This window comes from Notolabrus celidotus, chromosome 4, assembly GCF_009762535.1.
Source record: "Notolabrus celidotus isolate fNotCel1 chromosome 4, fNotCel1.pri, whole genome shotgun sequence".
NCBI classification, from domain to species: Eukaryota; Metazoa; Chordata; class Actinopteri; order Labriformes; family Labridae; genus Notolabrus; species Notolabrus celidotus.
In genome coordinates, this window is record NC_048275.1 from 29,737,539 (window position 1) to 29,761,909 (window position 24,371).

At 38.9% G+C, this 24,371-nt stretch overlaps 1 protein-coding gene and 1 long non-coding RNA gene across 6 annotated transcripts in view; one reads left to right on the top strand and one right to left on the bottom strand.

Moving 5' to 3' along the window:
- Positions 1–24,371, bottom strand: part of usp54a (ubiquitin specific peptidase 54a) — an 87,830-nt gene that overhangs the window by 60,675 nt on the left and 2,784 nt on the right. Inside the window, exon 2 of one of the 5 annotated variants that reach the window (XM_034682024.1) lies at positions 18,553–18,661. The exons of 1 other annotated variant lie outside the window; for it this stretch is intronic. The gene's annotated coding sequence lies outside the window, so the exon portion shown is untranslated. Of the gene's footprint in view, positions 1–1,157; positions 1,280–18,552; positions 18,662–24,371 lie in introns of those variants that run through there. 3 more of the 5 variants (XM_034682022.1, XM_034682028.1, XM_034682027.1) reach the window with 3 other exon arrangements.
- LOC117811631 lies at positions 6,420–6,701 on the top strand. The gene is made up of 2 exons (XR_004631035.1): positions 6,420–6,501; positions 6,643–6,701. It is a non-coding gene; the product is annotated as an uncharacterized LOC117811631 (long non-coding RNA).

Genomic DNA, 24,371 nt, shown 5'->3' on the forward strand with positions numbered 1-24,371 from the left:
TCCTGCTGAATAATGTCTTTTTTAATTGAATCACTACAACACTGCATAACCCTTTATTTCTGCAAAAACTCTGGACTCCAGAGCAACTCACTTCCATCATAACTTTCCAGTACAGATCACTGTATCGCTCTGATGAAGGCTCAGAAAGAGGAGTCTGCATACTGACAGGTTTTACTTTCTGCTGTTCTGGTCATTCAAACCTTTAACTTGTGCTATTTTAATGAAAGTGGAAAAAGTAGAGCTCGTAATAGTGACGGGTTCAGAACAACTTAAGACTTGAGTCTGCACAGAGGAATGCAAGCTCAACAAGTCATCTCATCAATGTCAATCATAATCTGTTATTACTAAAAGTTACCATCAAACACCATTGATCCATTTCGAATATATTAAATTAATCACAGGCTTTCTGCATTACATCTCGCCCCTTAAAACATCATTAATCTTGCTCTGCAGCAAACTCCATTCATAAATGTAACACTTGAAGTTTCTTTACTCACATGCCAACGCAGGTTCACCAAAGTATATTAGTAAGTTTCTTTAATAAATCCACATATATCACAGGTTAAATCGGCAGTATTGTGAACACTACACTATCCTTTATTTAAAAGAAATGCGTCACTAAATCTGCTGCGCCTGATATTCCTCTAATTTCCTCCTCCCAGAGCCGTGATGAATAACACATGCCGGTGGTGGAGTTTCATTGAAACAGAATGCTGACTGTAGTAATAACTACACACCACATTGACCAGCACAGACAGGCCGAATTACCTCCCACCGTATGCTGAAGACAAACCATTTAAAAGGCTGTTTTTTCAGACGGAGTCCGGTGCAGCGGGACTCACTCCTCACCAGGGCTACATTACATCACTTCCAGCAAACTTCACGGAGAACAATGAAGACGTATCTGCATCAGTTCTCCATTTCAACCTCATATCATCTCTTCCAGTTCAGGAAATAGTGATAAAAACTCAGAATCCTCCCGCATATTCAAAGCGTGTCGTTCACTATCACGGAGGCAGTGTGTAACCGGTACCGACAGACAGCGTAGTATTAGCTAACGCCGGTGAATGAGAGTAACGGAGGCTACGTTTCAAATCATCATCAAAGCATAAACGCAAACATGAACACGGTCAAACGGAAGTTAAATAGCGGCTCACCTGAGACCCGTTAACCGGAGAATAAGCAGGAATCTGGACCGACCTGGAGCCAGCCTGATCAGAAGAGAAGCGGCGCTTATTGTGTTTAAAGCGGCAGAATGGAGGGGGAGGAGCTACTACCTGCAGCACTGTGCGTCTGTGTCAACATGTGAGCGTGTGGAACGGAAGACCAACTCAGACCCTTTAAAACAGTTCAAGGAGCCCACTAACACGCCTACAACACATTGTAAACACTACTACACAGAACAGTCCTGCTCTGAAACCTCCTATATGATACATCAATTGTAGCAGGATTCAAGGGCGTCGTAGTGGGGGGAAAAGTGGGACTGACTGCCTACAGGGCCCAAGTGAGGAGGGGGGCCCTTAATGGGCCTGAAATAAAATGTGTTTTCTGCTACGCTTTTCTTTTGTTTTGTTTTGTTATAACTGCAATAAGATAACTAAAATTGTCTGAATAAATAAACACATTCTGAATTCTTTTCTGGAAAAAGGGGAGTCTCTGCTCCGTGAGATGTGCGTCTCATGCCTAAAGTGGGGAATTGTCATATTTTCACAGCATCAAGTGTGGCTGAATCTGATTGAAAGTAAACTGTAGGTTTTTAGAGTTTTATTTTACTTCATGAGGTTAGATTATACCAAAAAATGCCCCCTTGTTGTTATTCAACAAGTCATTTGGCTTCAAATAATCTTGTTTAAAGAGATGGACAGTCTGAAGGTCAATATTGTGCAGTTACACTTGGAGGAATTGTAAAAAGTAATAATGATATTGATATGTAGCCTAGATTTGAATCTAATCTGTTGGCTGTGGTGATGGGGCCCACTGAGATATCTTTTCAGGGGGCCCAGAATTCCTGGAGACACCCCTGGCTGGAGTCCTGAAGCAAAGGTAGTTTATTAATATAGATGTTAAATGGTCCTTGTCAGTGTTTTAATAAGAATACTGGGTAGAGCCGGCCCTAACCGACTTGGTGCCCTGGGCAAGATTTTCACTGGTGCCCCTTGTATTACAACCAACTCCGAAAATCACATCACATGTACACTGAAAGACAACTGACATCCAGCTTTATGTTCTACAGGTTTCCTTTGTTTCAAAATAAAAATTACCTCTAAAAGAACATTAATAAAATGGTAATAACACTGATATTTAGCAGGAAAATAATTATACAATTTCAAAATGCATAATGTAATAGTAGTAGAATGTATTCAGTCATTATATAACACAATCATTTTCACAGTGCAGACACTTTAAACAAAGCAACAGTAATGTATAGAGTGATGACTGGAAAGGCAGAAGCATGATTTGCACACCATTATTTCAAAAACAAAAGTGAATCATAAGCTTTTAAATGTTTACTTGCATCATTCCACAATGATAAAACAATATTGTTTTTCCTATTATCTTCAAATTTTCTTCCTCACTCATTTAGCGGTGCCCCCTTGATGGCCGGTGCCCCTAGCATTTGCCTATACTGCCTATGCCACGGGCCGGCCCTGATAGTGGGGATATATTACTGTCACGCTGATTCATAAGTTGCACTTCACTGTTGTAGATGTTAATGTCTGTAATAATCTGAACTACTCCTCTGTTTCAGAGTTTAATGTGCAGGATAGCAGTAGATTAAGAAAAAAGAAATATGATAGCTAGTTATATTAACATTTTGACAGATTTATGAAGCAGTCAATGGATTAGCATCACATTACTGCTAAGACATTATAAGAAAATCACAGGATAGTCAGCAGAGTCTGCTGCTGACATCAAGACACTCAGGGGTTAAACTTGTGAATTGCAGTGAGCAGCAAAGCTAAAGTTGTAATGTGTGTGCCTATGTGTGTGTGTGTGTGTGTGTGTGTGTGTGTGTGTGTGTGTGTGTGTGTGTGTGTGTGTGTGTGTGTGTATGTGTATGTGTGTGTGTGTGCATGTGTGTGAATATGTGACTGCATTGACTAGTGTATTGATCACATTAGAAACACAGGAGGACATGTAAGGATCAATACGTGCCAGCTCTCCACAGCCTGCCACAGCACACACTGCAGGATTACAGAAACTCATAATGTTCAGATTCAACATGCTCATTATAATAAATCTCTGACTGATACCCACAAGTCACTGCTGTTTAATTATTCATGAACAGGTGTCACTTAATTATTCTGATGCAATATTTATTGTAATTTATGTGATACTTCAAGTATATCTTCATATCTATACACCATTTAATTGCCATAGAATTACTATGCCACCTCCAGAGGTAGTTACCAAAAGTTCATCCGATATGTTTATTGTTGAGTTCCTGTTGCAGCTGGGACTACTCAGAAGATAGAAACAAACTAACTGGATCACCACATAATAAAATTGATTGTTATTTGGGTCACTGAGACAATGAAATATGAGATGAGTTTGAAACTGGAAACCAATACAGTCTAACAACAACAACAACAACAAACATCTAGCAGCCATTGAACCACATTGTGCTCTAATTAGTTCATCTTTTGGGTAGATATTCTTCTATTGTTTCGCTCTGGGAGTTGGATGTAAGGATATTTCAAAGCAACTCATTTCTTAGTTGTTTAAATAGAAATTTAAATTCCAACTAACCGACTAGTCTGAAGGAAAGATAACACTCAGAAAAAAGGACACAATTTCTCTACCATGCCTTAACACAGGATCACAGCATCAGCAAGTAAACAATGTAAAATTTGTTTGACAGTAGCTAACATTAGCAGAGCTAGCACCACCAGCCATCCACATGCCTGTGCTGGTTGCACTTTGCCCGTGTTGAGTGATTATATGCCAGTTTAACCAGTCACAGCCTGCATACAACTGATGTTGACATTAGACTACTATTTTGGTTGATTTTTATCTTTGAGGTGTGTTTGGGAGCCATGAAAATAACTGAATGTAACATAAAAAATTAGCCTGCTGAACACATATGCCAGTGAGTCATCTAAAGTAGGGTTTCCCAAAGTGTTGGTCGGGATCCCCTGGCGACATTAGACATTAGTGGGGGGGTCACGAGATGTCTCCCAGAATTATTATTTGTTTAAGTAATCTAAAAATTGCACATTTGACCTATTACTGGAAAAAATAATGACAAAAATAGTAGTTACATTTGAAGTAAGACCTTGCAAACAAAACATTACATTAGTTTTCTGCCTTTCTTTGTTTACTCCTAAGGTTAGGGTTAGGGTCAGTAAACAGTCGATTAATAAAAGCATCTTCAGCAGCCACATGTGCATGAAGGTAGGCTAATTTTATGCAGACCAGCTGAAGTATGAGGCAACTTTTAATCACTTCAGGGAACAGTGGGGATCACAAGTCTTTGGCACCTTTATTTCAGTGGTCGCGGGCTGAAAAGTTTGGGAACCCCTGATCTAAAGGGTGCTCACAGCCAGGTGCTTTTTTAAATAATTTAATTAGCTAATCTTTATTTGACCACATAAGGTCATAATAATTACTCGTTTCAATCAAGACCTCTTTCACAAGGATGAGCTGGCCAAGAGGTGAGCAGGTGTGTTGAGAAACTTATGAAGACTGATGTTATCACCCAATTCATATGGTCCTACTGGTTTCTACGCTACCTGGTTTGTTGTGCTTAACTAACAGAGTTGTTATCTGTTTCGATCACAAGATTCATCACACATGCTCCAGAGATAAAAATCCAAACTCCTGTTTCCACATACTTTATTTTTACACATTTTATTTTTTCATTGGTGACTGTGATGCACTGCTCACTTATACAGTCATTATAGCTGCAATAGATATAACAGAGATAAGCCTCAGAAATTGCTGTAAATACATTTGTGAATGCGTGGTATCCACTGGATTACGGAAACCAGTTAGCATAGGAAGCTTTAGTACATTTGTACATCCCTAGATTACAGTTCACTGTGGGGGGAATTTTGAACAAGAGTATTTGTCTAGCACCAGCATCCTGTAAGTAACACGTCCAGTATACCGTCCTGGCATGACAGGCGTGCATTAGGACGTCAGATACAAAAGGTCTATATATTAATTTTCCTTTTTGGTTAGTTTCCCCGATTCAGACATCTTTCTGTCTAGCCATATTCAGGTGCAAATTATTATTAGATTATTATACGACAACTCATTTAAGGTTGGGAGGATGTTGGCAATGTTTTTGTACAAATCAAGATAGCTACCGCAGATATGGAATGTTTTGGATCTGCTACCACCAAAAAAAACCTGTCTGTAAATGGTAAGTGTTCGCTACTCAGTTATGTGCATTATGTAAAACTACGTGGAAGCCATCATTTATTTTCACTGTCAGATACATTTTGAGTTGAACCTTGCTACTTAGCCTTGCAGCCTACCTCTACATCACGTTTCAGTGTTTTGTTTGGTAACAGTGTTCAGAGACATTTTGGTCTACACCTGCTGAATGAGCTGAGAGGTTCCGAGGCGAGACACAGAATCACATCGCAAAAATAGTCCTCCAAATAAAAAATAAAAGAAGTTTGCTCATACAACACGTAATATCTCCCAGGGTTACAGTTTCACAAGGAGGCAAAAAAACAAACAAGAGTGTAAAGTATGTGAGAGAGAGGGCATGCAGTCAAATGTGGTTACAAATAAATTTATGATGTTTAATGAAATAAAACTTGAGAAGCAGTTAGACTCATGTGTTTTTGGGTGGAGAGCAGATTGGAACCACAGCTCAGCCCTCAAACATTCCTCTGCTGTAAACTCCTCAGCCTGGTTTCTATAAAAAAGGGCTGAACAGGACCAAACGGGGCAGAACTGGGTTGAATGGGGCTCAACACAGCTGTGTGGAGCCTTATTATTTTTTATCACTTATTTTCAACAAACATTTCTCTTATGCTATTGAATGATTCATGTTGCATTTCTTGCCAGCTAAAGTTTGCTTGTTCCTGATTCTTTCTTTCAAAACTGTCGAATGGCGTCCAGCTCTCTGACTGTCAGGTTGTTTTGAGTGTCTGAAATTTCAAAGGAGCTTTTCTTTTAATCATTTCTACAGATCTTGTGGGGGATTATGATGCTCCTCAATCTTATTGTTAAAGAACCATGTAGCTGCCAGTGATTACAGTTTATAGATTTCATTCATTTCAATTCATATAACAATTTAAGTTAAAGATTAGAATAATTTAAGGTTGAAATATTTAGCTGTTTAATATAAGTTTATAAGAATTTGTTCCCAATAGAATGTGAAAGCTTCTAGAACATGAGAAAGGGGGCGGGGCTTAGCAAGATGCACCTCATGCTTGCCATGCAGCAAGGTTGATGGCAGAGAGAAGGAAGCTGCTGCACATTGAAAGACCTGGGAAGCCAGGATTTCATTTTTACTCCCTTACAGTTCATGGGGCCAATGAGGTATGTGTTAAAGCTTGTTTGTGTGGCCAAATTCTTTTCTTTGATGTGATTATAAGTTGAACAGCATGTAGTTTCTATGTGTATTGATTTTATTTGATAAGTAGTGTGTTTAGCAAGCTGATATTATGATTTTTATTACAGTTCTCACGGCATGCTCAAAGGCACTGATTGTGCGAAATAAATGCCCGTAAGAAAAGGAACGCCTTGTGTCCGTGTCTTGACTGGAGGGAGTTACAAACCGTAAAGATTCAACAACAACAAAACTAGACCTTTTGTTCTACTTCCTGTTGAAGACACCTTTCCGGCTCCCGCAACATTTATAGAGAGCTGGAGCCCACCTTAACCCCCTCTGAACTGTAATTATAATACAGAGGAACCACACGGGGACCCAAATAACTAAATATTTTCAGAGGTATTCAACAGTTTTTCCTATTTCAAAACCTTCAATGGTATGTCTGATGAAGACTAATCCACTACAAAAAAAATGGCAAATTTTTGTTGAATACATAGTTTTTGGGGGGAATTTGTAATATATTTGCTATATAAAGGAACAATTCAACATTCGTTGAAAGACTCTGCTTCTCTTACTTTTCTTTTCTGAAACAAGAGCTTCACAATAAATTGGAATTTCATCATTATGTCAATATGAGCTTTTGCAATAAACATGTCACAAAAGTCTTAAATTATTGCAATACATAAAACATAATTTAGGTTATTTTTTCAGTCAGTATATGAACATTTTGTTTTTTGAATAAAGGCCTGGGTATGATGGCAAAACTTCCATGTAGATTTAATACTTTAAAATCGCCTTGGTTTGAGTGTACATGTGTGAACAGATGTGTCATTGGAGACATAGGAACTACAATCTAAAATCAATGATCAGGGCTTTGTTTGATAAAACTGGTATCTGATAATGAAACACTGTAAAGGTGAAGTGCAGCAAGCGTCACAACAGCATGTAGGGAGAAAACACAGGAGGGACTTCTGGTGACTGTGAGATGGATGCTTGTTTTCACACTCACATGACAGGATGTGTGTACATAGATCACGCAGGAAAAGTACAAAACTAATGTTTGTGTTTCATGAGTGCTAAAGCATGTTTGGATCAAAGTTATGCTTTTCACATTTTCATCTGTTTACTTCTGAAAGGCTGAGACAGAATTGCTCAAAGAACTAACTATAACACTCCATGTTTTAAAATAAATGTCACTGTCATAGCTCTTGGATTAAAGACGGCTATTCTGGAAGAGTTTCCAGTCATGGAAAAGGTCCAGCCCGTTTCTAGCCCCTGGGCGAGAATTTCCACAGCAGGGTGACAGAAACAGCCGTGCTGCTGTGATGACGTTTATCACTCTGCACATTAGTGGAGCTTAACACTACAGGAGCAAGTTTAAGTAAACAGATAGCTATCTAGTGAAAGTCAACAGAAGCTGCTTTTCATCACGTTGGGAAAACACCTCAGAACACCTGTCTGAAGATAGTACTGAGGGTGGCGCCAGAGGGAAAGGTCACAAGGTCACCAAAGTCATTAACACTTGTCTTCTGTGGGACATAAATATTTCACCAGTCTTGGATAGTTATGCAGTTGCTCATGTTAACACTGGCTACTCAACCCTGTTATGAGCACCTTTAAAGAATATTACAACTAAGAGTGAGAATTGCAGGTTAAATCCAAATATATTATTCCTGATACATGACTCACAATAACAACAGTATCGGAAAGATACAGCAATAATTAATACATTGTGAGACAATTACATAATGTCACATCACTATGTCTGATAAGTGTCATTAGCTCTGCTATGAGGAGTCATGAAGTAGTGATGTAGTGATGGAAGGGAAATCTGTTTGGAAAGCTGTAATATTTTGAAATTAATTGATCAATATTTGGTTGCATCAATAAAATAATTGCATCACATGAGTCAGAACGACAGTGTTTGCTGATATCAGTAAAATTTGCAGAGAGATTTTTGTTAATAAAATGACAATGGCTGCTTCACCAATACTTTCGGACCAGAAATAAAGGAATAGGCAAACATAATACAGAAAAAAAAATACTCATAGAATTTGTTTTTGAAAATAATGAATGAGTTAATGATTACAGTAATTGGTTTTTTTTCTTATAAGTGGGGGCTGTATGAGATATCTGTCAAAAGTATGTGTATTACCCACAGGGGATGCCGGACAGCTCAGCCTTTGTTGAGAAAGCGTCTAGAAAACCGGGATAGGAACCAGACTTTGAGCTGCTGCAGAAGGGGTCAACTGTATCACATCATTCAGGAACTCCATCCCAAACATTAATGTCATGGATTCCTGGATGCAACACGTACTCGTTCCTCTCCTTGCAGCGCACTAATCAGCTGCTTGAGTCTGGCTTCAAAGAGGCAAAATTTACTACCAAACTAATGAATGAGTGATTCTGAAAGCAACAATGGCATGCTGTTTACTGGCTGGACGTTTAAGGGACACAAGAGGACACATTCACAAACCAGAGCTTACAAAGGAAGAAGCCAGTCTCCTTTTGGATTTTTCCAGATCACCTTAACTCTGATGTCAAACAATCTCATATTTGGCAGTCATTCTAAAAGCAGAACGAAGCTGTAACCACACTTTCTTTTCTCTCTTCCAATATGTCATCACAAGAATTTAGTCTTTTAATCAGTCTTTGTAAATCTCTAACTCAAAAAACATCATCAGGAAAAAGCCGCCTCACAAGCCCTCCCCTCTCAACCACTGCCAGTCCTTCCCACAAAGGTTTTTTAACATGTTTGATGTTTGCGTCCATTGACTTCATCTGTACCCTGCTGTGAATGATGTACCTGTTAATAAACAGCTTTGACTGAAGAAAGCTTCACTGTTCAAAGATCACTGAGTTGTACTTCACTCTTTATGGTCCTGATGCTTCTCCATCCAAGATCTCTTCAAACTCTGAGCTCTTTCACTCCTTTTTTAGAAGTGCAGTTTGTTCACAGGAGCATAAATAAGGATAAAAGCAGAGCAGGGACACACTCCAGACCTCATCACTAATATGATGTAGAGCACAAACAGACAACCCATCATCATCCTGTCACACAATGTCTGCTTTGAGTCTGCCATCTAGGTTTTCTTTACTCTTTTTTCTCTTCACCTCTTCACAAAGCGCTGTGTATGACACTTTTTTAAAAAATCAATTTGGACTTCTGAACTCTAGGATTAGAAGAGCTCTGTCTTTCTGTTTCCAAGTTGGGACATTTAAAACTGATCATTTCTAGGATCAAGCAGTGAGCTCCTTAACAAGAAGCAAGAGGTCAAAGGTCAGTGCACTTAGGCAACAGTTATTAGTGGTAAGTAAGAGCATTTAATCAGTCACAACAGCAAAAGAAAGTGTTACATTTAAACCAATGTGTTTTTCCATTTAAGTTAAAAATTTAGTGCGGAAAATCTAACAAGCTTTTACTTTGAAGGGAGTTTAAGAGGAAGCTGCTTTCATTTACATTTCAACCACTTCAAAAATAAAACAAATGTAGTTAATCCTGACTTAGAATTAACTCTTTGTGCTTTGTTTCTTTATCTTTTTTTTATTCTATTTTATTTTTGACCAAAATAAGTCATGTTGAAACATATCAGTACTTTATGATAAGTCCTAATAATAGCTTTAAAAAAACTAAGTATATTGGAACTATTGATGGGTATTGTTATCTAAATTAGAAAGTGAGACTGAGAAAAGTCGATACCTGGGAAGGCTGCAAAGTATACTTTTTAGATTTTTCTTTATTTCTATCAGAGCTCTGTGATCAATGAACTATCAGAGATTATCTCCCCTCCCTCTGCACCCCTGCATATGTAGCCTGTGGCGACATGCTCAGCAGGTGATCACAAAGAGAGAGGGAGAGGGTTTCAGAACACCCCTCCTGTTAATGCATTGATCTGGGTGTGATGTGTCATGTTAATGTTAAATATGAATCTTCTCATATCACTGCATAAACACTGTTGTGAAGCAGGTTGCTGCAGATGTCATTCTGCTCTTTCTTCATTTAGATTATTGTGAAACGCTCTGTCATCAACAAACCTGGTCCACACATGGAGCTGTTGTGATAACAGAATATGGAGTAACTAACGTTCTGCCAGAATTCTGTCAAAGCATCAGATGCAGTGGTAAGGAGAAATGGTAGGAGGTGGGGCAGGAAACATTGCTATGTGTGTTGTAAGCAAATAAGAGTATTTTGTGAACACATTCAAATAAATTGTAAAAAAAAAAGTTCAAACATGATTTAATTAATTTATATTTGTTATTATTGTAAGGCACTTGATTGAAGTACTCTATAAATGTATATATTATCATTATTACTATTGTTGTTATTATTATTATTATTATTATTATTATTATCATTATGAAGTTACCTTTTTTTATATTTATTGATTTTTTTAAATGTTATCTTCTTTTTATAAAATCGTTTTTTGCAGTTCAATTTCTGATATAAGCAGTCAGAAAATATATCAAAGATGATGTATCAGCTGAATTACATACTTTAACATATTTTAAGCTGCTTTCAACTGTGACAATTTAAGTTACTCTGTGACAATACTGTAAACCTGCATTTAGTACAAATGTATTGAAATTCAACTGATTTGTAAATACATTTGTACAAGTATATCAACAATCGTGTTTACATATAATACTTATAATTAAGTGCCAATTTCAAATGAGGGGAATTATGTTATTTCAAAAAATAGATATAATAATAAAAAATCTATACAGTATATATATCTCCACTATCTTAATACCCTTATTTTCTTTATCCTTATCAACCCATCACTTTACTTTTATGTGTTTATGTGTTGTTTCTTAAATACTACATATATTCTTCTTAAATGAGCATTTTTCAATAACAGGGGTGAGTATTGGCAAGAACCTCACGATACAATATGCATCACGATACTTGGGTCAAGATACGATAGTATCACGATATATCACGATATCACAATATTGTGATATATTGTGATATTCTACACAGTTAACTAAAAAAGAAAAAAGTAGAGATGGTGTATATGTAAATCACACAATATTACTCAAAATTGAAAGGACAAATTAAGTCTGTTTGACTGTTTGATTGAAAACAACTTTTCCACTTTATTGTTTTTGAAATACTGAAGTTGTATTTTAGTTCCAACTCGGCTAAAATATAAAATTTTATTTTTACGAAAAATCGATATTAAGAGTTGAAATATCAATATTATATTGGAGGTCAAAGTATCGCAATATATTGCTGTATCAATATTTTTTCACACCTCTATTCAATAATACAGCATTTTGTTGAAATAAACCTATTTTCCTGAACATTCCCATAACTGTAACCTGCAGCGGAACAGATGAGTTCGCTTTAATTGCAGTTTATAACTCCACCTCACTGACTGTGATATTGTTTTTCTAATGAGAGGCTTTGGTTGCATAACGGACTGTGAAGGACAGTTTGTGCTGTCAGATCGTGTTTTCAAACACAACAGTGAGTCACTTCCACGTCCCTGTAGTGTGTTTGATGGTCACTGTCTCTCTCGCTCCTGATGGAAGTGATTTAGAGTTTGTGATGAAGAACAAAGAGCTCAGTGAAGTGCGAGCGAAGACTCCGCTCTCATTCAGCTCACAGACAAAAAGCTGCTGTCATTAAAATACAAAGAGTCTGCAGACCTGCTGCAGCTTCCTGCTCATTACTTATTTCTGTATGTGTGTCTCTGTGTGTGTTTGCATGTGTGTGTGTGTGTGTGTGTGTGTGTGTGTGTGTGTGTGTGTGTGTGTGTGTGTGTGTGTGTGTGTGTGTGTGTGTGTGTGTGTGTGTGTGTGTGTGTGGGTGTGTGTGTGGGTGTGTGTGTGTGTGTGTGTGTGTGTGTCCAACGATGCCCTGTTTGCACTAGTTTACTCTTGCTGACAGACTCAAACAATAAACAATTCTAATGATCATATCAGCTGTAACTGGTAGTTCAAGTGTGAAACTCTGCACACCTGACATTTCTGTATCACAATGATAAACACAAACTCACTAGTACACTTTTTCTGTTGAGTTGAATACTTAAAATCTATAATTGTAGATACTTTTAAACTAAAACCTTCTTAAATTGGCAGACAAAGACTTTTTTAATGTTATTAAATGTATTGTATCTTATATATAGAAGATGCCACAAAGTGTGTAGCCCCAATCATACTGAACCATTTAACTCACATGTTCCATGTCCATGATTTGTGATCACAGGTACTTACAGGTATGTGCTGCATCTGCTGAGAAAGTTCTATACAAAGTGGACTCTTGCATCAGCCTTGTTGTTTGGGTCAGACTTTCTTAACATTAGCGAAATCACATGATACAAAAGGCTCCATCTGCAGTGGTGTGTAGCTTAGCTTCTGTACCGCTACTCCTTGTTTCTCAACAAAGGAGCCGAGCTGACCATCATCCCCTGTGACTAATGCACTTAATGTTAACAAGTTCCTCATTCAACTCTACTTCAATAAATCCAACTGTCCCTTTAAAATCGATAATTTTCATCAACACAAGATAGCAGATGATTCATCAGAGTGTGAGGAGAGATTTTGGTAAAATGTTTACATTTGTTCCTGTTGCTCATTTGTAAAGGCAAGTCATGATTTATGAGTTTTTCAGCCAGTGAAGCTGTTTCTAGAAAGTGCAAACAAACTGATGAAACCACACAAAGAGATTATCTGATGAGAGGCTGAAAGAGAGTGAAGAACAAGGAAATATCAGCATGTGGCCAGCTTTGTTACCCTTAACTGACACAGACAATTAGCTCCAAGATCCAACTGGACCCACTTATTAAAAATCATCACCACTTACAAACAAAGGGTTCATTCATTCATTCACTCATTAATTCATGCATTCATTTATTCACTGTGTGTGGTGCTGATCACATCTCCCCATCCAGACAGCTTTTACACATAATGATAAGCAGACTCATGATGCCCGATAAGACCCAGAGACATGATCCAGACCTCTTAAATAAAACATGACCACAAACTCAGTCAGGTCCCAGATTGGTGCCGACCCCTGAATACCTACATCACAGAGAAAGGCAGATCTAACAGGTTCCACATTATAAGCAAGCATCCACTTCACAAAACAGTTACAATATTGCTGATGAAGACAACTTCCATGATCCCTAACTGCTTTATTATGTCATCAAGCTATGTGCTTGCTCTTGTTCTAATTGGAGGCCACTGAAGTGCAGGAATTTAATACTTTGTGAAGTTGTGACACTTCATTTCTGGTGTGTACGGACTTATGTCCAAAGGTTGCGTGTGATCTCAGTCATTTTGGATAAATATCATCAGATGATTGATTAAACTGACGTTACAACCTTCATAATAAAAAAATTGCAGTAACAGGGTGATGATGGCTTTAGAGTAAGCAAAGAAAGTCTCAAATGATCGCTTATATGTACTTAAATTGAAGATTATATCGGTTTCTGTCAAAGATTTTTTACAGAATTCTGCACAGACTGCACTAATAGAAACTCTGTCAGTGAGAGTGTGATGTAACCCAAACACACAATGTTTTATTGTTAGTGCGCCATTCATCTTATATTGTTGACATGTGTTTTGATCCACACTGGTCTAAAGGGCTGACATTTGTTGATAAAAAAGCAGTGTGTTGGTGTTGTATTTTTGTGCTCTATATTGTGAACCCGACAACAGTCTGATGAGCGATCAGAGACTTAACTGATGAAAAATAAAGTCAACTATTTTTAAGACATTAGGAGTATAAAGGTTTGAGTCAGTCTAAATGAAGACATGTGTTGTTGCATACAGAAAATGACGCATGTCTTCTAATGATCACATCAGGTTCTTGAAATGACATCACATCGCTTAATTTAAGAACAGAGGTACACTTGTGGTTGAAGCAGCTGAACATGACACAAACTCACATGTGACACCGTTATATTATCTCTTTGCTACTGTATGTGTGTGTGTATGTGTGTGTGTGTGTGTGTGTGTGTGTGTGTGTGTGTGTGTGTGTGTGTGTGTGTGTGTGTGTGTGTGTGTGTGTGCGCGCACCCTTGTGAGTGCTTTTATTTCACTGTGTCTACTTCCTGCATGACATCACCTTCATCGTCTCCCATGTTACATCTGTACTGTTTACTCTCCCAGTCATATGACGGCAATACACACACACAGTTGCCCCAGGCTGTGTGTATATGAGTGTGTGTGTGTGTGTGTGTGTGTGTGTGCGTGCGTGCGTGCGTGCGTGCGTGCGTGCGTGCGTGCGTGCGTGCGTGCGTGCGTGCGTGCGTGCGTGCGTGCGTGCGTGCGTGCGTGCGTGCGTGTGTCTGTCTACAGGCTGTTGGTCACCTGTTTGCACTCTGCTGTTTCATGCTTCTTTAACCTGCTAACAGACTGTATTGTGTGGCATCTTTGAGTTATTCATCACCATTGTGTTTTCTTTGGAGCTCCACTCTTCTTCCTGCTAAGTTTAGCAGCTCTGCATCCACCAGGAAAGATGGACAATAACCGTAAAACTGAAAATTTAGTGCAAAAGGCCTTATTCCATGCACTTATTAGCTACAGCCCAAGTCTATATGTGTGATTCAGGGGCTACATCCTTGATCAAAGCATAGAAAAGAGGCGTCTTTTGCAACCTGCACAGACCTCTAAGGCTTATCTGAAATAAGGTCTATGGAACATTTTCAGTTTGCTTCACCAGCTGTTCCTGCCCATACCCTTGCATCACAAACAAGCGGCAAACTCCGGTCTCAAACGATGAAGCCAATGCGGAAGTGATATAAACTGCAATACATCAAAAATCCGCTTGAGGCTGGCTGCAGAAACACCGGAAACCACATAGATATGAATGGGAAAAAGACGATCTTTGCAGCATTAATAAACATGTTTACAGTCTGGTTAAAAAAACGGCTTGGCCCTACAAAGCTAATCTCTCTATCAGCACACACTGTACGGGGGGTGAATTTTTTTCTAACGTGACGGTTCAGAAGATATTAAGATTATGAGTTTTGCCCAAATAAGGACATGATTGACGTGACTCCCGGTCGGGAACACACAGCCATTGGCTAAGAGGCTCACACTACATCACACTCTGCCTAGTTGAGTTCCGCATTACCAATATGGCTGCTGCCGTCGATTTGCTTCAAAACAGCTCTCAGGAACAGATGGGTGACATCACGGATACTACGTCCATATCAAGCGGCAAACTCCGGTCTCAAACGATGAAGCCAATGCGGAAGTGATATAAACTGCAATACATCGAAAATCCGCTTGAGGCTGGCTGCAGAAACACCGGAAACCACATAGATATGAATGGGAAAAAGACGATCTTTGCAGCATTAATAAACATGTTTACAGCCTGGTTCAAAAAACGGCTTGGCCCTACAACGCTAATCTCTCTAATGGCATACACTGTACGGGGGGTGAATTTTTTTCTAACGTGACGGTTAAGAAGATATTAAGATTATGAGTTTTGCCCAAATAAGGACATAACTGACGTGACTCCCGTTCGGGAACACACAGCCATTGGCTAAGAGGCTCACACTACATCACACTCTGCCTAGTTGAGTTCCGCATTACCAATATGGCTGCTGCCGTCGATTTGCTTCAAAACAGCTCTCAGGAACAGATGGGTGACATCACGGATACTACGTCCATATCTTATACAGTCTATGATCACAAAGCACTGCTACTGCCACTTAGCAACAAACTGCTAGCTGGCTAACTAGCCATCATAACTGACATCAGACAACAAACCCATTTCATTACCTCACTTTAAGTTTCAACAGAGGCAACAAGGTCCCTTTCATTTCTTTAACATTGGTTAAAGCTATTTGGTTGTGTTAAAACACTTGGATTTAAAAGTGTTGAGAGTCCGCCATCTTGTTTGAAATGGCACACAAGTGATCTCGAGATAGGTTGAGCCACAAAAGTGGAAAAAGAAGTACGCAAAGGTGTCAGCCACCTTTGAAGACACCTTTGAGCACACCTGGGGGCGCCACTGTGATGCAATCAAATGTGTCTTCTTAAGGGATGGAGCCCTTGAATTGGATGCAGCCAGCAAGAACAGTTACCAAACATGTGTCATGCCAAATTCACATGGCCTGATGCTAACATTTACTGAAAATCTACATCGACAGGCTCCCAGATATTAGCATGAAATTAAAATTTCCCTTTTTCAATCCTCCTTTTGCTTCAGCGTGTAGTGTACCATAATACTCAATTAAACTCAACTATGGTAGCTCCATTAAAATTCACATACTTAGTCCTAACCTACTTATTTTCTGCAATTATTATGTTACTGTGATACTCTAAAAAAAAAAACTGGTGTACTTTACTGTTTTGCACATTTGGTTTCACTCAAAACTTTCAGGGAAACTTTCAGCCTCTGGTTGTTTGATGAATACTGTAAATATTGGACAGCCTGCAAGCTAGTTTGTTTGCTAACACGAAAACCCAGTGCCCAATGCGTTACTAAGCATGAAACTACTGTAATTCAACTACTGTCAACTTTTATTTGTCCTGTATCAAGTTACTTTTCAAGTTCAATAACACAGTAAACATTGAAAAAGTGTAAAAGGACTCATTATTCATTACTTTATGTCAAATAGCAAACAACTACATAAAGTTACGAGATTAGGCAAGGTTATGTCCGCGTCAGCACATTAGCATCCTGGGAGAAGGACGAGCATGCCCAATAAACACACACAGCTGAACTGTGAACTGAACCTGATGATCCATGTGCAAGAAGGAAAACTTTGTCCACCGCCAAGACTAGTAATTTTAATCTCATGAAGCACCTAACCAAACAACATGCTTCTACTTGGTTAGTCGCCAGAGAGCCCAGTACTGCAAACACCGCTGACCCTGGTGTAGTTCACATTAGCTCGGCAGACACCGAGACAACAAAGGCTTAATTTCAAATCGTGACCAGCTCCACAATCTGTGAACCAGGAAGGATGGAACAGCCTGATAGAAGAGTATGTTGTTGAAGACATGATTCACATAAACTGTTGAGTCTGCTGCTTTCAGCAAACTAATTATCAAAATACCGGTGAGAGCATTTAACGAAAAATTTACTTTCCCAACTTATTACTTTTATAAAGCAGTAACTCTGTAATTCAGGTACTTTTTTAAAACAGTAACTAGTAATTGCAACTAATTTTATTAATTTACTAATTTTCAGTAACTTGCCATTGGGTAAATCAGACATACAGGCTAAGCTGAGCTAATAATTCCCGCTGGTGACATTAAACAGATGAATCAGCTTAAGTGTCAGAGGTAGCAACTCGAGAAAGACGTCTGAGCAAGAAAAGAGCAAGGACGAGTAAACCAAACACATAAACAAGCAAAATGTTCATCTACAAAGTCAAGACGAGCAGGGCGACCAGAAACAGGGAGAGACGAAGGACCAAAGCCAAACCGACCACTGAACCAAAGTACAGCTGGAGAAATTACAGCCTTCAGTTTAACTGTCTGCTCCTCCTCCTCCACCACACTCAGCACATCTGCCAACATACTTCATGTTTTTATAAACATCAAGATCAGTTTACACAGAATTTCATCTCCTGTCTGACTCAGTTTGAGCCACAACTTCTCATGTCTTCTCCACAGAGAGTTAATGAAGCTAGTTCAGGTTCAGCTGCAAATTTTACACAAGATTTGAATATTTAGCACACAGACACAAAAGACAAATCCAGAAGAGTAAAGATTCATGTGGGCAAAGCGGTCCACATACTCATGGGCCTGAAGTGGGACAAGAAAGCTGATAATGAAACTGAAACATGTAAAAAAAGCAGCATGGTCCTTTAAATAGAGGAGGCTTTAGTTGAAGTTGTGCAGGTAAAGGAGACACTAAAATGAGTTGGTTATTGAATGGAGTTTGGTGAGCAGGTTCCTTCACAGAGAGGATAAAAGATGAATGCGTGCTTCAGTTTGACTTCATATTTACCCTCTTTTTCTCACTCTCTTGCTCTCATTCATTCTCTCTCTCTCTCTCTCTCTCTCTCTCTCTCTCTCTCTCTCTCTCTCTCTCTCTCTCTCTCTCTCTCTCTCTCTCTCTCTCTCACCTTGACAATCAGCAGTATTCAAATAGCCTACTCCTCCTCTTCCTCCTCCTCCTCCTCCTCTTCCTCCTCTTGCTTCTGTGCTGGGACTCCTTCCCCGCACGGATGCCTCCTTAGGAAAAAAGAACAGGAATGATGATGGCAGCTCGTTGCCTCCTCCTCCTCCTCCTCTTATCTCTCCCTCTGTCCACGGTCCGCTCAGCAGCCGTCTCCCAGGTGACTCAGCCAAAGAATGACATCATCTCTGTCAGCACACACACCTGTTTCCTCACAAAGCACCACCCCTGAACCAGGAAGCCCCGCCCCCAAAACCAACACCCCCTCGCTCCCATGCACTTCCTGGACCTCTTAAAGGGACAGTGTCAGGCATTGCTGCAGGGCATAGACAACAGGTGATTTGTTCCCTATAGTAAAGATATGTATGACTATAGATTCTAAGTCATATCTAAATGAAAAATGCAGATATATTGATTATGAAATGATGATCATAATGTTATAATCTGTAATGTTTAGGCTCTTTTTGAATTCTTTCATTTAAAAAAGTAACTTTGAAGCACTCTACTAAGCATTCCTCCTAAAATCGTACAAAAGAAAAAAAAAACAAAGAAACTGGCAGCGTGACTTTCATGCAGGAGTTGGCCGATAGTCAACATTGACAGAGTCAGATAAGAACAGGGGACATCCTGAGTTCAAAGAAACATATCCCTCATAATAAAGCAAGGGAACTGAGAAACTAACTACAACCTGACACCTTATATAAAGTGTCTAGAAATATTGTAGGTGAAATAAATTTATAGATTATCCAGTAGGCTGAACAAAGTTTTAAAAGGGGATTGGTATCACAGATAAACATATCATAGTGTTATTATAATAGCAAAATGTTACAGACAATTGTACCAGAATTTAATCCAGCCACTGGTGTTATTAAAAAGCCATCAACTCTTATTCTTTGCCGTAACAAAACATCATTTCAGCTTTGGAGGATTTTCTGTTTAACATAATAATAATGACCCATTATAATGCCGGGCATGACATTTTTGGGTTTTGTTTTTTTTGTGAAAATTGACAGAAATGTTCATTTTATAATGGCTGCAAACATTTCCGACGAACAAATCCATAAATCCTTCGGTCAGTCAGGTGATGTAGTGTAAAGAGAATAAATTCAATGTTTGAAGGTCTACAGAGTTAAAGGATGATTTAAACTAGCACAATCTGAAGACTGCTGTTTGCAAACTGTGTCTTGCCTTTTTATTTTCATTTTCCAAACACAACTCAGTCGAGGCAGATGGCCGTCTAACATGAGTTTGGTTCTGCTCTAGGTTTCTGGCTGTTAAAGGAAGTTTGTCCTTGCCGCTGTAACTTGCCAAATGCTGCAAAGTGCTCTGCTGATGGTGGATTAAGGAGGAATTGAGAAAAATTGGTCTTAACATAGATTGTATAAAACATGGACCTAGTATGCATGACGTCACCCAACTGCGCTGTTTTGAAGCCGATCGTCATAAAGCCATATCCATAAATCCTTTGGTGTTTTATATGTGTCCAGTGTGTGCATATGTGTCTGGTTGTGGTGCACCATTGCTGTGAGGCTGGGTGGATGTTTATGGTTATTGTGTTCATACATGTATTCCTGTACAGACGGTGGCAACAAATCTCCTTATTAAGGACAAATAAAGATCTATCTATCTATCAATAATGGCTAATGGCTAACGTCTTTGCCATGAAAATGTTAAGATCAATGTTAATTTGACTCGTAAGTCGGCTGACAAGAATAGCTTTGCCATGGTAGCGCTACCAGTTGTCGAAACTGAGGGACCATTAGTGTCAGTTTGTTTTATTCTAATTACGAGCCAGGTAATAAGTGGGATAATGTATAGTTAACAGGTGATTATGCAGAACAGAATCACCTCAGGGTGGACAAGATCCCTCTCACCCTGTCGGGACTTTTTTTTGCATAACCACCAGCTTACTACTGATTATCCCTTACTTAAACTGGAGAGCTGAATACTTTGCCTTTAGCTTTCATATGACTTACAGTTCATATCTGTGAGAAAACTATCTGCAAGTAATAATATATAAAATAAATCTCTGAGGTACAGTCTATATTTGATGCAGACTGCACAGGGAATCAGAAGTCTGCTGCTGAAACATCGAGACCAGCCGGTACTCCTCACAGAGTCCCATTAAAACACCTCAGACACTTCGCCACAGGAGGCTCCCACCTCATTTACCGAGTGTGTGCTTGTGTGCGTGTGTGCGTGTGTGCGTGTGTGTGTGTGTGCGTGCGTGTGCGTGTGTGTGTGCGTGTGTGCGTGTCATTGATTATATGTCACACACACTGATGGTAACATCAGCAGGTTCTATATCAGGCACAGTGATGTATATGTTCAATTTAATCTTTTCCCTCCACATCCCAGAAGGAATTTTCCTGCTGTATTTCCTGACAACAAATGTACTTTCAGATAAATTAAGAATCAGTTGGCTCCTTCTCTAACCAGTAGAAATATATCCATTTAATAATCTTACATTCTATTGGACTTATCATAGAATATTTTTGCTGCATTTATATCTTGATGCTCAATTCTCTCTGGAGCAAATATTCATTAAGTTGTTCAAAGCTTTGCACAAAGTTTTTGTTGTCATTGTCAGACTCATGATTACCTTTAGCCGACAGTGGAATCATGTTTACATCATGAACAGCTGTATTACTGTTATATGTAGCATATCAATGAACTGTTAGTGTTAGTGGGTCTGATTCCCAACCCCTGGAGGTACCTGTACAAGACACACTCCTGACAGTAGATCACACTTCGACATATTGACTTCTTTAACAACACTGATTTATTTATCCTGATTTATTTAAATGTAAAAATACACTCAACACACAATATGATATAATCTAAGATGATGTGTTCATGGCATGATTTTTTTTTTATGGTTTTCCAAAGAGTGTAAGTTCATGTTCAAGATATAGAGAAAAGATAACCACATAAAAAAGTAAATGTTAAGATACAAGTAGACGCAAACTCCTGTCTGGTGGCGTGAATAACAAATGCGGTGGCGCAAATGAAGCTCATTATACACCCAAGTGGCGCTTCATATGCTACGCATTCAACACTTCACTCACTTCTTTTGTTTATTTGCCAGCATCAAAAAATCTGAACTTCAGCAAATCATTTGCGCCACTATAGCCACAATAAATGTGCATATTTTCCAGTGACATATTGTTTAACAAACAGACCGACGGAGGTTCATTCATCTGGAAAGTATAGGACAAATTGTTATTATCCCTGTGCAGCTTTCCCAAACTCTGCGACACTACCTATTTTTTATAGGAACAGGAATAAAAAGGAGCTCACTCGGATTATCTGGTCTAAATGGACAAATATACAACTGTCATTTGATTCCAGCTATCTGCTGTACCAGCAAGTTAGCACTGCCCAATTTAGCATATTGGCTTCACCATTTAATGTAGTCAAGCTCGGACATTGTTTGATTTCAGGAATGGCATTTGAAGGGAACCCCTACCTTGCAAGATTTGCGGCATGGTTACACGTGACTGGACACAAAACATTCTAACGTTCGTATACGCACAAATTTAGCAAGTATACCAACGCCAGAATGTTTTGTGTTTGCGTTTGTTGTGAACGCACCATTACACCCAAGTTACTTTTTTCCTGTTTTGATTACGAGCACACTTTTATTCTGAGGGACAAAAAAGTTAGATGCACTGGATCGCAAAGTTACTGGAGTAAATATGCAAAATGTCTGATACCCCCAAAACAGCATAAACTCTTACTTTGTCATACTGTATATCTTCCTTATCCTGTCACCAGTAGAGCATTACCTTTAGTTGCTGTGGCTCAGTAGTAAAGTGGGTCGTCTCTCAGTTAGAAGGTTGGCAGTTTGATCCCTGCTCCCCAAGTCTGCACACTGAACTCAGATTTGTTCCTAGTGGCATAACCTTCAGTGTGTGATCGCATGAGAATGGGATTAGTTAATATAGATGAGCATTTACTTAGAAGCCTCTTCTGTCAGTAACCCAATATGGTGAGTGTGACATGTTGTGTAAAAGTTCTTTGAATGGTCTTAAGACTAAAAATGCATTATAGAGGTAGAGTCAATTTACTTCCAGTGAGAATCAAGTTCATACTCTTCTTGACTTCTATAAGATCAGACTTATTTTGTAACAAGTGGAGTCGCACCTCCATGAAATAAGAAACATAGAACCTACATCTACATTTCAAATAAATACTTTGATCTGGTTCACAGTCTAAGCAAACTTAGATCAATGACCTTTCATAACCTTTGACCTTGGTTGTTTCTTTGTGTCATCACATGAAGATAAAACTTTATTCCTGTTTTGAGTTTCTGCATGTCTAATGATGCTAAGAGTTTCCTGCAGGCTGCTGAATGTGAACCACGTTATTATTGTAGAAACCCTGCTGGGGCTGTAAACACTAGTACAATACACACACACACACACACACACACACACACACACACACACACACACACACACACACACACACACACACACACACACACACGCACACAAATCTACAGCACCAATTACTGAAATATGCAAATGAAGACAGCAGATAAGGGTTCACTACTTGTTAACTGTATTCTGGAGATGAAATGCCTGCAGGAGGAGGAACAAACAGTCGGCGTCCCCTACAGGCTGCAGAGTTTATTACAGCTAGAATAGCAACAATCTACAGCCGGAGGATCTATCCTTTATTCTTTGAATCTGAACCAGCAGAGGAGCTAAAAATGAAATGTTTACCCTGAGGGTGTTCATCCTCTGAGGAGCAGGCATAGAAGACATGAAACAGGGTTATGTAATCAGCATAACAAAACAACAGGCTCTGTTTAGAGCTGAGGATGAGAGAAACTGGAGATAATTAGCAGGATTGCAATTTAAAACCACATTTTAAAATAAGAACTCTACAGCACCATGCACCTGCACAATGAGCACACATTACATCACTTCAGGAGCCTCGATTTTTCTGCTCTGGAGTTAAGTAGAGCTAGTCTTACAGCTGCCATGATTCAAATGTGAAATATTGCTTTCATTGGGTTGACATTTCACCATTAATTCTGCAACAACAGAATACAGGTAAGACCAATAACATGGGCCGCACAGAAATCCAGTAATCTTCTTAGCTAGGTAAATGATACTGCTACTGCCGCTTATACTATAACTACTGGAAAATAGTACAGGACTGTGGATGTTGGTACAAGTTTGAATAGCTTAACATAGAAGACTCTAATCGTCACAATTAATCTTCCAACATATGTAGTATAATGAGAATGTTGTTGTCATATAACGCTTCCAGCCATAAAGAAGGGCCTGTTTTTTTTAGCCGTTTAAATAAATACATTTTTAAATCAATATTTGGTGTCGGCTTGTTTATCACTTTATTTGGTTGCCAGTTAATCAGTGGGATAATGTAAAGTGAGCAGGTTGTTATAGATGATTTGAACCCCTTCAGGGTGAGAAAAGACCTGCACACTATGCTGCTCCCCGTAAGGGTCCCAAACCCCTAAAACAACCCTCTCACTATACATTATCCTTTTGAAATGAGTCGGGCAATGAACGCAAGACCAGATTTGGTATTGAAGTTATTCAAATCATATATATATTTATCAAAATATAATGGAGTACTGATGGTACAAGAGGAGAGGTCAGGAAGTCTTTGATATCACACACACACACATACACACACACACACAAACACACGCACACACACACACACACACACACACGCACACACACACACACACACACACACACACACACACACACACACACACACACA